The sequence below is a fragment of the Seriola aureovittata genome, chromosome 8 (assembly GCF_021018895.1).
Source record: "Seriola aureovittata isolate HTS-2021-v1 ecotype China chromosome 8, ASM2101889v1, whole genome shotgun sequence".
Taxonomy (NCBI): domain Eukaryota; kingdom Metazoa; phylum Chordata; class Actinopteri; order Carangiformes; family Carangidae; genus Seriola; species Seriola aureovittata.
The window spans coordinates 10,411,274-10,428,750 of record NC_079371.1 but is presented as its reverse complement, the minus strand read 5'-3'; the positions used below and the strand labels follow the sequence as shown (position 1 = coordinate 10,428,750).

Sequence of the window (17,477 nt, the reverse complement as noted above, 5' to 3'; positions counted from 1 at the left end):
TAAAGACGGCCTACACTCATATACATTAACATGCACACACGAAAAATCTTATTTAATTGTTTTTGTCTCTTGTATATCTTTATCACCACGCTTACCTTATCTTGACATAACCCCTATACACATTCCCCTCCCCCGTGCTACATCAATCAGCTGTGTGAGAGGCATTGTGGTAATTTGTTAACCTTTATCCAGAGACCTCTGCTGACCTCAGGATCACCCTCAGTCTGACAGTGTGACAGGGAGCACTGGACTGGATTTGTTCTGGGAAACAGGCAGAAATGAAATAAATTTCAGTCTAATGTTATTGCTCATCAACATACTATATTTTTAATTAACAGCGAAACAGAATCATTTTGTTTAATTTAATCTAAACATGCAACAATTAAATTACATATTTTAATATTGGCAAATATCACCAAATAAAAAACGACTCCCTCCATCAGAGCACAATTTGACATTCAGAATCAGTTTCCTGATAAAGTTAAAAAAAAACAAAACAAACAAAATGTACTCTTATTATCTTTTTTAATTACAAAGCGAAGGCAAAGGAAATGCAGTTCATTTCTCTGCTGGATTATTATTCAAGGCACAGTGCTGGCTCGCTGCTAACTCTGAGAGCAAATGCTCTATGCCGATGCATATTCATATGTTTAACATACAGACATGCATTCCTAATGATGTAGGAGAGGAGAGAATGCAATAGAGCTCATTAATACGTTTTACCATGCCAGTCAGCCCTCGGCACAAGAACGCTGCTGCATGGCATCAAATCGAGCTAATTCAATTCGCCAATAAAGAACGACTCAAATATGAGATGAAAACAGAGAGAAATGAAATGTAGCTGTCGTAGTGTGTTTGCTCTTTCAGTGGGAAATTTGTAGAATTTTTTTTTTCATTATTATTCCCTCCGGATGTAGGGTTAGTTTCTCATTTAAAAAGCTTCCTGAACTCTAAAGTTTTTCTTTTGTGAACACTGAAAATCAAAACTTCTGCTGTTTCATCCATTTCAATGCAACCAGATTTCAAATAAACACAATTTATTGCTTAAAATTCCCTCAATTATTTTAAATTTTGTTAAGACAAGGCAAAATTTGAAGCATATGAATTAAGGTTTAATGTTGACGTGCAGTAATTACAGGTAAATGACTGAGATAAGAGTATTACTTTAAAGCTGGCATTGCTATTTAGTATCATGGGGTTAAAATACTTATGAATACTGGAAATGTATTTTTCTGCAGGCCACTGAATACACTGAATAAATATGAACAAAGTAACAATTGGATCCTGCTTGTGAAATGATTACTTAACATAAGAGTCAACAGTTGACCTTTTGACCATGATTGAGCACACACTAAATGCACTCATCTATAATTTAAGTCAAAATATTGCAAAAGAAAACACAAACCATCCCTGCACAGAGGCGATGAGCTGTCTAGAAACACAGTAAAGTGCTCACTGCAATTAATGGACCACAACCTAAACACTGGGCTTTGTTTATTGGAATCCCTGACTTCATAAAAGCTACTTATGTAATTTCCGTAGCTTTACTAAAAGCTCATTCTGACACTGCATGAGACTAAATTAGTCAAAACTGTAAGCTAATGAATATGAATTTGACAGTTCATAAAATGGCATAGGGAGATCTAGACCGTCCTGCCTGCTCCTCTCTCAGAAATAGGATAATAGACTCAATTCACAGGAGTAGCCAGTACATTTTACGAGCCCTTCCCAGTATGACCTTCTCTAATCTCCATACATGCCCTGTCACTTTTGGTTTTAAGATTTAACATGAACCAGCTCCTGATGTTGGAGTTAGACAACCAGACGTCTCGTCCAGCCGGAGTGGGCAGACGTCAGTAATGGCCGTGGACTTTGTTTATAAATTATTAATGATTTTCTCCCCTCCCTGTCATTTTGGACAGGCTGTGAGACGAGCCGATGCCTCTCCTGTTTGCGTGGCAGCGTGCTCCTCAAACAGATTGCAATTTATTCCTCTGCAGTTTGTCCGTCAAGGCTAACTCTGACAACATAATCCCGAGCTAATCCGCCATGTTCAGTTTTTCTTGTTGGCTCTCATGCAAAGTGCTCTGCCAAATCCCGCTACCTGTCAGCCTGGCCTTGCGATGGGGAGCCCAGACGAGCTGCCAGCCCTGCTGCAGTGGCTCCCGTGGGTGGGAGAGAGAAAGGGAGGTGGGGGAGGCATGGTGCCTGGGTAGACTTAACCCCTGCCTCCCTCCCTGTAATCCACTGTAAACAGCCAGAGCCTTAGAAGGGCTAACTGCACTAATCAAGCCCCAAGCTCGCCTAGTCACTATCATACACAGCACCCTAAGAACTACAGATTTGAGCAGCTACTGCAGTGTCTATGCAGGGTATGAGAGTGTGTGTGTGGATCAGAGAGCCCCATTGACAGCTCCTAATCCCCAAGGAGGGAAAAAGGTGCCAACATGAAGCAGAGATAGGTGTCCCTTCAATGGCCAGCAAGAGACACTAGAGGAGTTTTCCGTGACTTTTAATATAAAAAATTGGAGGAAAACACAATGTCACCACATGACTCTAGATATTTTCATATTTCATAAAGTCAGAATATCTCATCAGACCAATAAAATGCATTTCTAATCCCAGGACACCAAATTAAAATTTAGCAATTTGGAGAAAAAATATTTCTGCAGTAAATTATGGAATAAATGTGCATATAAAAAATAGTTACTTACATGTTTTCCAGAAGCATCAAAGGCTGGATTGAACTCCAATAACTAGGACACAAATTCTCTATTTCCCCAAAAGAAAACCAGCCACTCAATATTCTCTCCCAGCCTTTGGAGAGCCACATTTAAATTTCCCTCACACCCTCTTCCCAGTCTCTCTGACAGTGACCCAAAATCCACAGGAAGAACATAAAAGGCCTGACAGTAGTCAAAGGCAAAGGGAGGCAAACTAAGCCAACTCCCCCCCATCAACAAAAAACGAAAGTTTCAGGAACTTCTGGGTGGACATGACAAAACACAGGCAATAAAAACTTTACCCACTCGGGTGTTTTTTTTTTCCCTGCTTCTCTTTCATTGTTCCCAGTAATGAGCAGATTCAGTGGGGTGTCTGTGGTGGGTTGGGGCCTCGGGTTGTAGCTGTCAGCAGAGGGAAAGAGTCAGAAGCCCACTTTGTCATTGTCAATCAAGCCTTATCAATAGATTTCTGGATGATAAAGACAAGTAAATTTATCATTTTGTTTATTTCTTTTATCATTTCTTTATTTTATCATTTTGCTAACTAAGAAGAAAACGTTCTTTCATTAAAAATATTATGAATAGATTCCAAAAGATCAAAGCCTTTCAATCAATATAGAGCAATTTAATCGGCACAACTATCTATAAGGTCATCTGAACAAACTGGGGCATCAACAGCGAGTCGCCCATGGATACACTTGAAACCTGCGGCTCTCATGTGGACACGCTGGCTCTTGTTCAGTTTTGCAATGGTGTTGCTTCGTCCACTTTCCAACTCCTGAGACTGTGGGAAAGCTCTGGACAAATATGTTGTCCACTTTAGCGCTCCAGATAAAAGTGGCCTTCAAGGGTGGAGCTTACGAGAGAGTTGAGACAACAGTGAGAGGGTTTGCGGAACTGCGGGGAAAATGCGAACATGACATATAGCTGATAAGAGTCCTCCAGCAGGTTAACACCAGAGCTTGTAACTGGGATTGCCCCGAGAAGCCCTCTTAGGAAGGCCTGGCATCTGCATGATAGCAAAAGCCCAGACACGAGCAGATCTGGAGGGTGGTTTGGACCAAAGCATACAGCACAGCTCTGAAGATGATCTTAAGTAGAATACTCTGGCTTTACTGAGCGCTAAACAAATCATAGAATGAACCTCTATTCAGCAAGAGACTGCAACCCTAAAAACATCTACAGTACCTGTTTTCACCATATGTTTTGCCAGGTATTTTAGATGCTTGATGCTGAAGGTTACGGTCACAAGGGGAAAATAAGTGGCTTTCAAAAACATCTGCTTAAACTACACGAATAGCCCATCACTTGTTTAGGTCTATGTCAAAACGAGCTCTTATAAGGTAATGCAGACATGTTTTGCATGGGACAATGACATGATTAGAGGAGTTGAATATGCAGATGCAACTTGTACACAACACAAAGAACAACAGCACAATTTACAATACACAACAGCCCATTGAGACTTTTGTCTCACACTCACCTCCACAGTTTGTTCTGTGACAAATAAATAAATTATTGCTACTACCATCTCATATTCTTGCAATATATTAAATTTAGGTATATGGTCTTAAAACTAAAAACACACCTGCTCTAATTACAGTGCAAGACCTTTTCTTGGCTATCGGTGAATACCATGAACTACCATGATACGCAAGCACATGTACTTGTAGAGTTGCTGCAGTGTTGTTCCATATCTTAGATCATGCCCCCCAATACACCACAAAACAAATGCCACAAGACCAGAGAGGACAAGAAAAAAGCAATAAAAAGTGAGTGATGGCCATTGATATTTCAGGCTGAAGAAATCCTGCGTCAGGAGACTTTGCTTGGCTTTACATAAACAGGGTAATAAATAGATCGATCACACATAGCAAGGGAGATTCATGTCACATTAAGTGACGAGACGTTGAACATAGGCCCAGCTATGTCTCATTACTCAAAGGACACTTCCCTGGGGGGGGGGTGCGCGCGTATGTGTGTGTGTGCATGTGTGTGTCTGTGTGTGCGTGTGCGTGTGTAGAATGTTGGGGAGAACAGTTTGCATGTGGCAAGCCAGGCACAGCACAGAGGCCAGCTGCTGCAGAGACATCACTGCCGCATCTTGAGTGTTCAGGATAGATAAAGTGCAGCAGCACTGACAGGCCTCTGGCACAGCTTACAATGGTCAACATAAATAATAGAATCATATATCATAATGTGACAAATCTGAATGATAATTAGCAGTGACCCAACAGAAATGACTAGTGGTGAGATATAATACTATTCATATTTTAAGGTCTCCTAAGATCTTGTTTAATGGGGGGTTCAGTTTAGGTTTAAAACAAAAGTGCCAAGGGTTTTTAGAAGCCAGGAAGGATAAGTTTTTGCTTTATAGCTGTAAAGAGTACACTTACTCCAATTTTAAGTCAGAAGCTCAAGGGTCCAAGGTTAAGGCTTCACTATACATAAATAAACACACTTTGAATCAAGTGAAAAACAGGCACTCAAAAGTTACACCTTTGCCATTATTCTGTTACGATGATGACAGATAATTTGAAAGATCCATTAGTCTGGAGGAACTTTAGCATTTGTTGAGCCAAAACAGAATGCAGAGCCAGCTGCTCCAGACACAAAAATGCCTTGAAGTCAGTAAGAGACAGTCGTATCTATCAGCATAAACTTCACATTAAACCAAAAACCAAGGATGCCATGATGTCACATTTTTTCAGAAGTTTTGATTCCCTTTAAGAAAGCAGTGTGAGCTCTCCATGTACCAATATATTTTATAATATGATTCTCTGAATATAATGTATAAATGCCGAAATATCTGTATAATACACACCTAATACCAATGAGTCAATGAGCTTTCTTTCTTGTAGAATGGGTCAGTTACTATTTTTGATTCCTCTCACATTGGATTAAGAGCTCTAACCACACTTCATTCACAGGTTAAGCAATTTCAGAGGCATGATCAGAATCAGGATTTCTGATACACTTGGGTTTATTCTTCGTTAAACCCAATATTCATTTGCACAGTGAATTGGCTTTCAATTATTTAAACTCTGTCAACAAGGCTTTTCTTGCTGAAGGGAGCCTGGTACTCCGCTTCCTCTTTGCTTGCACACCATGTGACAAAAATCCGAGCAAGGTTTTCCGAGTGTAGCTTGTGACCTTTATGGTCTTGTAGGACCTCCACCGGTATATTGCAGTGCTGGGGATTTCCCATATGTCACCGTCCAGTGCTGAAAGGCCGAGTCTTGCTGCTTTAGATAGCAGTTTGATTTACAGTGAAGGGGGGGTGGGGGTGGGGGTGGTAGGGGGTGGTGGCTGGTGTCGCTGGTGAGATTCTGCCATAAGCCATCGATGGAAGTGGTCAGAGGCGTGTAAGATAGAGTTTACAGTTCTGAGAAGGGCTCTAGGGCGTAAAAGGTTGTGCACGCAGGTGACATTTCCAGCCCGGTCTCATTTAGTCCTGGTCTGCTGGCCTCTTGTGAATGGCGATGGCAATCCAAGCATCCGAGTGGGCATTAGCAGGTCATCAATCGTGGCCCCTCCTGCCTCATAAATCAAAATCTCCAATGACCTAAGAGGTGCCGCATAGTTGTCTTGCAGGAGATCCTTATCAATGCAGACATGCACAAGATTAGCTTGATGCTCAGGGAGACAGGGTTAAGGACGTTTAATTTTGGGTGTAGTTTGATACGACCCCTATCACACAGCACTGAGCTTGTGTCAGGTGTTGTTTTCCACTCCATCTCAATCAAAACCCTGGGCAGCTACAGTTGGCTGCACCAAGTAGGCAAAGCAAAAGTTTTAAAATAAATGGGGCAATGGCAAGTTTTCAGACAAGTAAAAAATGAAAGTGACCATATGGCACAATTGACGGAGGGCTTTCACATCCACTTTTAGACCCCAGTGACTTCTCACTAACAGCTGCTGTAAAACACGAATTCATCAGATAATCCCTCCAAAGCCTAGTGGTCAAGCCGAGGCATTCTGGGTCTTGAGCGCTCTCATAAATGAAATACCACCTGCACCAGTAATTTCAAACCTGCAATGGAGTAAAGTTATATTTAGGTAAGAACATGAAGGACCTTGATCCCTTAACAAAATAAAAGCTTGACAGCTAATCTCCTCAACAGAAGTCAATATTGTTGAAGTCTGAGGATGTACAATGGGATGTGCGAGGGGGGTTGGGGGGTGGCAATATCAGAAGGATCAGTCCATCTCCCTGCCGTGATGTGACTTTGACAGAGCGCCAATAGTCCTGCCATACCACTTGTCTGTTTGGTATGATGGAAATGACAATATTTGGCTATTTTAAAAACCCTTTAAATCCACAGACAGGCTACAGTGCTTACATCATGTGCTGTTATTTTGGTCAGTAAGATTCATATGTGAATTATGGCACGGGAATACAACCTTTTATCGACTGAGAGTTGTATCAATTCTTCAAGTGTGGTGGTACAGCCATCGTGTGCTCATTTAACACCGCTGTGGCCTTGAGACCAAGCCAATTGACTCAAGTGAGATGTCCCTCTCCGGAATATTGTAATGCGCGAGTATTACCAGGGGCTCTACAGACATGTTACAAGTGAGCCTCCGGGACACACACTGCATCTCCTCAATTCTCATCCAGAGATTACGGTCAAGTACAGTCAACCCGCTTAGCACTTCATCTTCCCCTGGCCATGCGCAGCTCTCTGTTTCCATGCTGGATGCGTGTCTGTGAGATTCACACTGTACCACCTCCTCCTCCTCTGGTGAAAAGGAGCAGGGAGGAGGAGAACTGCTAGCACTCACTCCCTCGGGCTCTGCATTTCCTCAAGAAGTGACCTCCGCCAGACTTTGACCAGATTCCTCTCTATTTTAAACAAGACTCCCATTACAGCTCTTGTGAGTACAGTAACAGGTTTCCTTAGTTTGGCCTGGGCAGTTGCATGGCAGATGTGAACATGCTTCTATGTATATGTCTGTAAAAGAGAGGAGCGAGTGTATGTCTGTCAGTGCCCCTGTGTATAAATCACTTGACCTAGACTTACTGTTGACCATGGATTTATGCCAGCGTGAGAGGCTCCCGATGACAATGTATCTGCCTTAGCCATAATGGATGGTACACAGAGCGCACTGTCATCTGGCAAATATGTTCTCCGAATGGATCTCAAGTGGGGCGGCGCTCGGCAGAGGGGCGGCAGGCGACGGGAAGGGGGAGAGATGGATGGTGCTCAGCCCAGGGTGGAGCCATCAGCCGCAGACTCTCCCCCACAGTTTTTTGGAAACTCAAAATATTGCCTGAATTTACCAGCCGTCAGCACCGCAGTTGGTTAGATGTACAGGCAGACTGATGCCTACTGTGCACTAAGCTCAGGGGTAGCTTTGTAAAAATAAGAAAGGGAAATTCAATGCTCTGTGTTATTATATGTGAAAATGATGAATGTCTTCACATGTGGTGAGGACAGAAAGATGCCGGCAAGGAACCAGTGAGGGAGCCAGAACTTGATGCAGCATTAAAACATGCACGGCCAACCCACAGCAGTGCACTTGGTTGGAAGTCAACCACTTATATCATCTGTTGTTACTTTGATAATGCATAGAATAATAGCATTTGCACCGTTTGACAGTGATCAAGAGAAATGAAAGCAGTTTTGTGAGAGATCAAATTGAAACCACATGCTGCTAGAACCTGATACACTGTACGAGTTCCAACTGGTCCAAGGAGACAAATCCATGATTCTGCCAGACTATCACAAAGCATAACCTCTTCCAGACAAACTGGAGCTATCAGTGGGGTGGGCGGGGGGCTGAGAACCTTCCACAAACCACTGTGATGAAGTGTCCTATCGCTAGGTTGTCTCCCAAAATCTAGGGCCCCTACTCCACTTATAGACAGCCACGAAACACAGACGAGGCATCTTATCTGTGCAGTGAGAGTGTGTGTGTGTATGTGTGTGTGTGTGTGTGTTGGTGATATGGGGAAGTGTTTCTCACATTATAGCATGTCATAATTTTAAAATTTAGATGGAATAATGACAGTCTGAAATGGTTTGATATGATATACATTGACTTTATAAGTGTAATTTTAATGTGAGACAGATTTAATGGAACAGTTCAGGTGACTTGAAGTTAAGCTTAAGGTTTTCATCTGCAGGAAAGGCAACCTTCACAACCCAAAAGCCTCTGAAAGCCACTTAGCCACAGTGTGTTATTCAGCAAAAGAACTACAGTACCTGAAAGTATGATTGCATTTTCAATCATACTTTCTACAAGGAACCCTGTTCACGTTATATTTACTGCAACCACTGATTTGAGGCCATGCTTAGTGAAAGATGTAGCTTATATACTGGTACATTGCAATACACTCTGGTCATCATTGACAGACATCACACAAAGACTACTCTCATTTAGTCGTCATTCTCAGCAGTAGTTCATTTAGTTTTCCTCTGTTTTCCTTTACAAGACTTTTTTTTTCTCTTTTCAGGAAATTGGAACCATTGTTTTATTTTATATTGATAAAAAATATTCATGAACATCAGTCAGTCAAAGCAATAAGTGAATACGGAATTTGGTGACATTGTGAAGTAGGTTGGGATCATGCGTAACCAGTTAGTGTCTAGCATGGCGTCCAGCATATCATTAGAGGCGATCTCCGTTTATTCTGACAAAAGAGGTAAAAAGCGAAACCCTCCAGCCAACTGTGAACATGTTGCTTAGGCCCTACACAAAGTAAATGACATAACGTTAGCGTGCTACACCCTAAGTTTAAGCTAGCAATTGAACTTTTGAATGTAATTTAACAGAAAGGAGAAATCTGGGTCTCAAATGTTCCACATATTGACTCTGGAGGGCTAACATGTTAGGCTATAACTATTGACCCAGATTTTTTTAATAATAATACTATATATCACTGCTGTATAACTGACGCTGTTACATGTGGTAGCTATCAGCTACTCCTGGTTAGGATTCTTTCAGTGTCAATCGCTTAACCGTGAACCGAAGTATCCATAGAGGTCTCATCTTCTCCAAAACAAACGGACCAGGTGATCAAACTGATTCAAAATATTGATTAAAGCAGTTTCATGTTAAAATTTGTCACAGAGGCGCTGCGAGCAGAGCTGCTGCTAACGATTGCTCAGTTTGGTTCTCGGATAAGTTATGATTCAACTGAATTATCCATAGAGGTTTCCTCTTCTCCAAAACAAATGGACACAGTGATTAAATCTGGTAAAATCACAGAGTAACTCAGTTTCACGTTGAAAATCAGTGTTTCTTCAACGCTGTTCAGAGAACACAGGATGTCTCAGAGGGACTGTGAGCCGAGGTTTCTCTGATAACTTAAGATGTCCGATGACTAAAATCCTTCATCCAGTCAACATAGAATTGGAAAATTATTAAGATCTATTGTGAAAATGTGGCTTGAAACTAGATAAAAAGTTAATTTTGACCGTTTCTGGCAGACAACCACAATGCTGATGCATGCACAAAGGAGATATGACAACACTGACAAGCAACCAAATGAAACTGACCGTTACCTAGGATTTCTCTAAGTCTGAAAATCAATGGAGACATTTAAACATATTTAACAAAATATGTAACATAGGTCTAGTGTTCAGGGTTTTAGACATTTCAATGTGGAAAAGTTACATATTATGCCTTTAAATAAAATGAAGATGAAACCAAGTAAAGTTGATTCACAAGGTTTTTCCATGACTGAAGCAACTTGATATTTGCTTCTTTTCTGCAAAGGAAATGTTCATATCAGGATGGAGAAAGTTGCTCATCAGTTCAGTTCAGATGAGATTGACAGATGATGGCGAATGTAGACCCTCATAATGTGCACAATGTCTCAGCTGCTTTCAGTCAGTTTACAGAGCGCTACTGGCCCAACAGTGTGTGAAGTCAACACACACTTGCAGTAAAGGACCCTCATCATTCTGTCACAATGTATTGCTTGCAAAGTAGGTGAGGATCCCACCAACAAATGCACACAAACACACATACGTCCACACACATGCTCCCACACACTCTATAATCCTCTCATCCACCCTTGTCTTTTACACCCCCCCCCCCTTGCCGCCGGCGACATCGCTTGTGAAGCACGGACGCTCGTAAATTCCCTGCCTTGATTTTGTTAACCTTTACTGTGACCTGGCACTTCTCTGCTTGGCGTTCTAGCACCCACTCAGTCACACATGAGGCCCCGCTTGCGTCTGCAGAGATGAGCCCTGGCGCTTCTGCAGCTCATCGCTCAGACTTCTGGCTTAGCGGGATGCTGCGGCCCCACAGTGCCAACACACCTCAGAATTATGGGCCACATTTGGACTAAATGATGGACGTTTAAATCAGTCGTTTATGTCTGTCATCATTGCCCTGCATAATACTTTCATTAAGGCTTCTTGAGGAGTTCGGGGGAATAACAGCTCCTTGGAAAACCAGCAGTTCAGGATTCATTCTTTCTACAGTATAAGAAAATCCACTCAGTTAAAGTGTCAGCCAAAGTCTTCTCAACGTTTGAGCTATCAATCATTTTTCAAACTGCAGGTACTTATTATACTTTTTCCAATATATTAACACATACATTAACTTATGGAAAGGTAGTGTCAATATGGAAAAATATGTGTCTTAATTGATGCTCCTCCAGACTTTTTAAAACTTCAACACATCAGTATCAAACAGAGGAAAGGATTGCCACTTCCCTGCGAACCACTGATATATGCATAATATGATGCTACCACCAAGCTTTCAGTGAGACAAAAGCACAATGAATTCAGGAAAGAAAACACCAGGAAAAGTTTGCTGTTGCTGCATCTTTTTAAGTATAGTGTCACAATACAAGCTGATACAGTATTTTCCTATTGATTACAACACAAGAATAGGCATTTAAAAAAAAAAAAAAAAAAAAGATTAGCTTGAGGTGAACATGAGAGTTTCGCTGCATGCAAACGCTTTGCAGAGGCTCAAACTGTCTGGTTCTTTGCATGTTAATCTGAGCATATAAAGCTTGTGTATAAGCATTCTCCTCTCTAATTTATCTCTGCAGTGGTCATTAGCCTAAGGGAGAATGTGCGCATCTGTGTGTGTAATGTACACACCTCTCTGTCTGTTTAGATGTTCTGTCTCTTGAGGTCAGCAAGGTGGCAATTTGTTTAGAGTGATGCTGATGGGTACATTGTCTGGTCTAATTTGTTGTGTGCGTGTTGAAAGTGACATAGAATGTAACGTGCAGTGTTTACATAGCGCAGTGCAGTCACATAGAAGTGATGTGTGTGTATATATGTTCTGTATAATTTAAACGTTATGATTATAATTTAGTATCTGTTGTATTTGAAGTAAATTGGAAAGAAGCCAGGGGTCAGACGACTCACGTATAACACTTAAACAACCAAGTCAAATTTGAATTCCGGTGAGAAAAAACACAGCCAGTGGAGAAACTGGCTTGTGTGTTTGTACCTGACGATGGCAAAAAAAAAAATACCAGATGAAAGTCATCATCATTAATATGCACTGACAGCAGTATGAATGTCACTGATGCTGCTGTTTCCTGGCAGAGGAGCTGAAACTTTTCATCAAGTCTCCCCATCAAAACAGGTTGAAGTGATGGATCTGACTGTGACTCTATGACACATATTCAATGACATGTGTGAAAAATCATCCCAAAGTTATTTTTAATGGAAAGTATTAATCCTACTTAATCATTTTCAGATGATGGTGAAGGGAAAGCAAAACCCTTAACACTCCTACTGAGGTTTGGCTCTTTTGATATTTTGATATTTGTTAATACATTTGACATTTTCATAGAGTTGCTATTCGCGTACCTTTGATTTTATAGTACTGTTTTCTTGAGTATTTATGACTTTATTCTTCACAGGTGGCCGACATATGAAACCAGTGAAGATGGGTTGAGAACCGCTGATTTATGACATATTTTTTAGTCATTATTAGTCTGTCAAAGAAATCATATGCTGAACATGCATATAATATTACTGACATTGATAGTGGTAATTTTCCTTTTTATTTGTCTGATCATCATAATTTTGATTTTTCTCTTTTTTGGATGAGACTAAGCGCTTGCACCTGATAATATAAAACCGGTTCTTCCGCTCGAGCACAGTAAGACTTATTTTTCAGTGTTATATTCTGTTGAGCCCTGTGGGAGTCCAATTTAAACACACTAGGGAAGCATCCAGAAGGGCCGACCTCTTTTTGTTGCTACCAGTGGCGGCTGCTGGTCTTATAAGGAGGGGAAGCTCATTTTCGGCCTACATCATAAAATGTGTCCGTTTATTTATATGTAAATTCGCAGAGTGACAGAAGAGAGTCGCCAAACACAACGCTAGTCGTTTTTAACAAAGACAAAGTCGCTGAGGATCAGTAACGTCTCCAGATCAACTCCGAACAACGGAATGAAAAACTTGAAAACTGCTCCGGTGGATGCTTATACTTCAAGATCGCTGATTCGCTCATTACGCTGTCAATCAAAAAGGGACTCAGCCTCAGACAGATCATACAATCATCATGCAGAAGCCGAGCGTCCGGGCCAGCCCACTGCCCCATAGACCCCCAGAGACGCTGAGCGTCCGATGGGCGGGACAATCATTCCCGCCCATTTATCCAATGACCGTCTAGTTTCGCTGCAGTGGAACAACCCACTCTCTGCTTCCCCATTGAAGTCAGGAGACGCTCGGCGTCTACACTGTGTAAAGCTCTGTGGCGCTGCGGGGATGAATGAGAAGAAGTCGTGCTGTTACCTGTGATAAGTAGCTGATTCTGAACAAAAGATGAACGAGTTCTAGCGCATATTTAGTCAATGAAATGTACACACAACAGCACATATTTGACCACTTATTTTGTTGACATTTTAGGGGAAGCTGAGCTTCCCTTGCAGTCTTAGAGCAATCGCCGCTGGTTGCTACATAGTCAAAGCCACAGTTATTCAACACGGGGTCAGTCCAGCGTGGGTGCAGCAGTGGTGCAATGAAAAAAGCAAATTTGTTTGTCCTTGCCTTCTGTATACAATCACACATGCGCTATTTTATTCCACTGATGACTTTAAATAAGGGACCAGATTGAGTCTATATATAAGTCTGCTCTCTGTGAGCTGAAGGATTTACTTCTGGATTGTCAGCCTCTCAGCGCCATGGAGACGGGGTCATGACCACATTACAGCATCACCGCGCCAGTCCTTACAATGCAAATCTGCTGGTCAGCTCAGTATGAGGGGGCTTCCTTTACCTCTTGATGGCCTGTTTTTTATGAGCTTCACATGGAGGTGTCGCCCCCCCATCCTGAGGGGTCAGAGCCCCCAGCCGTGTTGGCCCTTGGGCATGTTTGCTGCAGTGCTAATCCACCAGTGCCTGCTTCCCGCTGAGCAACAAGTCTGCGACTTAGTGACTTGGCTGTTTGTAGGAAGGGTTTCAGTCGTCGCCACAGTAATGGGTTCATCCTACCCCCTATCACTCACCCATTTAAGGTCTTTGATTGGCCAAGCTTGCCAAGGAATAGAGGAGGAGACAGTGCAAGGGATTATGGGATGAGGAATGGCCCAAGAGAGAAAGGCAGACCGAGTTGAGCAACTTCACAGCTGATAGAAAATCCTTCTGAATTTTTCATGAAAATAGAAAACTTTAAAACTTTTTCTTTGTAGCCCCAAGCTCACTGACAACTGTCGACTTCGAAGGTTCACGTTGCGCTCTAACTGTTCCACTCTTATCTGTTGTCTGCAACGCATTATATAATCACGAAGAAGAGGTTGAAATTAGATAAAGATATTTTCATATTATTATCATATTTTAACTCATTACATGTCAGATTACCTACTTTGAGTTTATCTGTTATATGCAAAAAGCAATTCATTTTTTCTTGATATTCTTGATGAAATGTTAGAATGGAATAAATATATGCCCATCAAAATGTTTACTATGACAAAGAAATGCTCACAGTTTTGAAGCCAAATTAATCAATAACCAAAATAGTCACAGATGAACTTTTCAGTAGATCGACAAATCAGTTAATCAAGTAACAGTTTCAGCTTTGAGAATTTGTCATTACATTACAGCAACTTTAAAGAGCTTCTATTGTGGATGTGATGTGCATAATTTAGGCTCAGTCGCTTTTGAGAGTAGTTGTACCTTTAAAGTTTTAAGTTTACTTTTGTGCAAACCGGACATTCTTCAACTTCCTGCTCCATTGATTACTTTGATTGCTCTTTGTAAAGGTGCCCTGCAGAGTGAATTACACTTTGAGAGTAAAACAATATAATTTAAATCTTCTTATATTCAACTAATTCATTAAGTTTACAAAGATTCTTTGATTTACTTTCAAACTGATTGATGCTTCTTTTAATACGTGGAACACGAGACAAAAACAACTAAATCTAAGATGTTAATGTTACTGCTTTCTTACAGGCTTGTTTACTGTATGTAAACACGGCATTAAAACAAGCATTTAATTTCAATTATGATCAGTTAAGCCAAAAAGAATATTTGATTTTTAAATTACAAATGTGAATGCACCTCAGTTTTATGTATGAATGAGGCTTTAAGCTCCTGTAGCTACTGTCTTGGTAGATGAGCAATCACCATATCAGTATGTTATATAAATCTATCAAAATATTAGTAGAAAGGGAGGTGAGGGGATAAAAAGGGGAAACATTAAATCACAGACTCCATGACAGTCGGAGTCACTTGGTATCTGCGCCACAGCTTTAAATCTGCCAACCAGAGCGAAGCAGGGCATGAAAAATATCCCACAGGACCCATCTGTGTCTTCCTACAGAGACGTTTGCTTTTCTTTCACAGGGTTTCGAGCTCTTTTACAACTGATAAGGCGGCTGCATTCCTGGTTCGAGCCCGCAGGCCGGCCCTGCGGCTGACCCCACCTGACAATGTCCAGTCACGAGAGGCTCCAGTGCCCAGTACACATAACACAACGTAGACCCCTCTGCAGCTCCACTCATCTCCCCTCCCATCTCCCTCCACCAAACACTCACCCACACTGAAGAGTGCAGAGATAAGGAGCAGAAAGCCGGGTGTTCTTTGACTGTACTCCACACGGGGCCTCTGATAACTGCATTTTTGGAGGTACCTTTGAGTAATGTCGGACACTTTGTGTGGATTAGTTTTTGTGTGAATATGTAAAGAGCTGTAAAATGACATCCCAACTGATTCTCTGTGTTTCGTCTGGAAACTTTGATAAGCGAGCCGAAGTGTTTTGGGATTCTGTCAAAATATGGACAGATCGTCTGTATAAAATGGACTCAGTCAGAGGAAACATTGCATGTTTGAAGTCTTGAGTTCAGCTTTTGAGAAACTGCCATGTGAAGTTTCAAGCCCAGTTGCCTTCGTATAGCCCTTAGAAATACCAAGATCTGGATGACTGATCTTCGCTGACATCTACAGATAATCTTTAAAAACCGATCAAAGCAGACTGATAAATGTTTTTTTCTGAAAGATGATGGTGGCAGTTTTATTGTTACACCTTGTAACATGTCTTACAGTTTGGCCAGTGAAGTGACACTCTTTTGTTTTCTGTTGTTCAGTGGCACTCTTTCCTGTGTCTTTTGGCTAAACCTTCTGACTTTTCTTGTATTTATTTCAAAGATTTCTTTCGAAGGAAACAATGTTTGGTTTGGGATCATTAAAACAAAACCAGAAGATTTTTCCTGAGAAAAGCCAACCAGACACTTGCCGATTTAAAAGGTTTTTCATAAACTGGATATTATTTGGCACTAGATGAACAATTTTCCTCAACTATTGATTCATACACTGAATCAATAGATATTGCCACTTTTCATGCTCTTACCTCCTTGAGACGAGTCCTTCCATATATCACACTGTGCAGACAGTTGCTGATAAGTCCAGTCTCCCACAGCAACAAACACCCCCATGCATGAATCGAAGGATTCCCAATGACAGGTTTTCATCAACATCAAACTCCTTGTCAAGCCTGCCAAAGTATAACACACACCAGGTTTGTTTGCAGAAAAGGTCCCATCAAGAAAGAGAAAGAGACAAAATGGTGGCTTAAACCAGATTTTAAAATCTAGTTTATATTTTTTTTTCTTGAGCTGTAGCTGCCCTGTGAATCGTTCATTTTTTATTATCCAGGGTTGTGAAGGTTGAGAAAAAGTGAAATTTCATTCAACTGAGTCGATTTAAGTCAAATGTCAACAGTTTTGCGGTAAAGCTCCATAAACACTGGACCAAACTATATGGAAATTAAAGAAAAACTAGTTCCATTGATTGTTTTCTGACACAGCTCAGCTCTATTAAAGACTCGTTAACTGTCATGTCTTTCACTTTTATTGATATGTCTGTTTAATTTTGTATTGAAAACTGCTCCATAAAAATTGTCATTTTTGATCTCAGTATAATTATCTCTATCAAAGATTGTTAATGGCCTGTGCAATGCAGCAATAATTCTGAATAGAAAGATGAAAAGAAAATAAACTCATGGGTGTGTAATGTAGGTTTTACATCACACACATGCCTGTGTTATGCTCATAGCATTAATTAGATGGGAATATATTTTCATCTCAGTTGGTGCCCATGATATCTGAATTCATTCATCTGTAGTTTTCGGTGCATTCAGGAAAATGAAATGAAGCTGTGGGAACTGAAACCCCCTTTTTTGGATGCAGTGTGTATACGTGTGTGTGCGTGTGTGTGTGTGTCTTATCCTTCCTTTTCAACAACACAAAGCAACAGGACAACTTGAGATGAAAACATGAACACATTGTCTTGGGAACAGTAACAATAATTAAAAAAAACCCTGTCC

The 17,477-nt window shown here is 41.1% G+C and overlaps 1 long non-coding RNA gene across 1 annotated transcript; it reads left to right on the top strand.

The window, feature by feature from the left end:
• Positions 1-7,054: 7,054 nt before the first annotated feature.
• On the top strand, positions 7,055-16,989 carry LOC130174135 (uncharacterized). The gene is made up of 2 exons (XR_008828546.1): positions 7,055-7,601; positions 15,500-16,989. It is a non-coding gene; the product is annotated as an uncharacterized LOC130174135 (long non-coding RNA).
• The last annotated feature ends 488 nt before the right edge of the window (positions 16,990-17,477 follow it).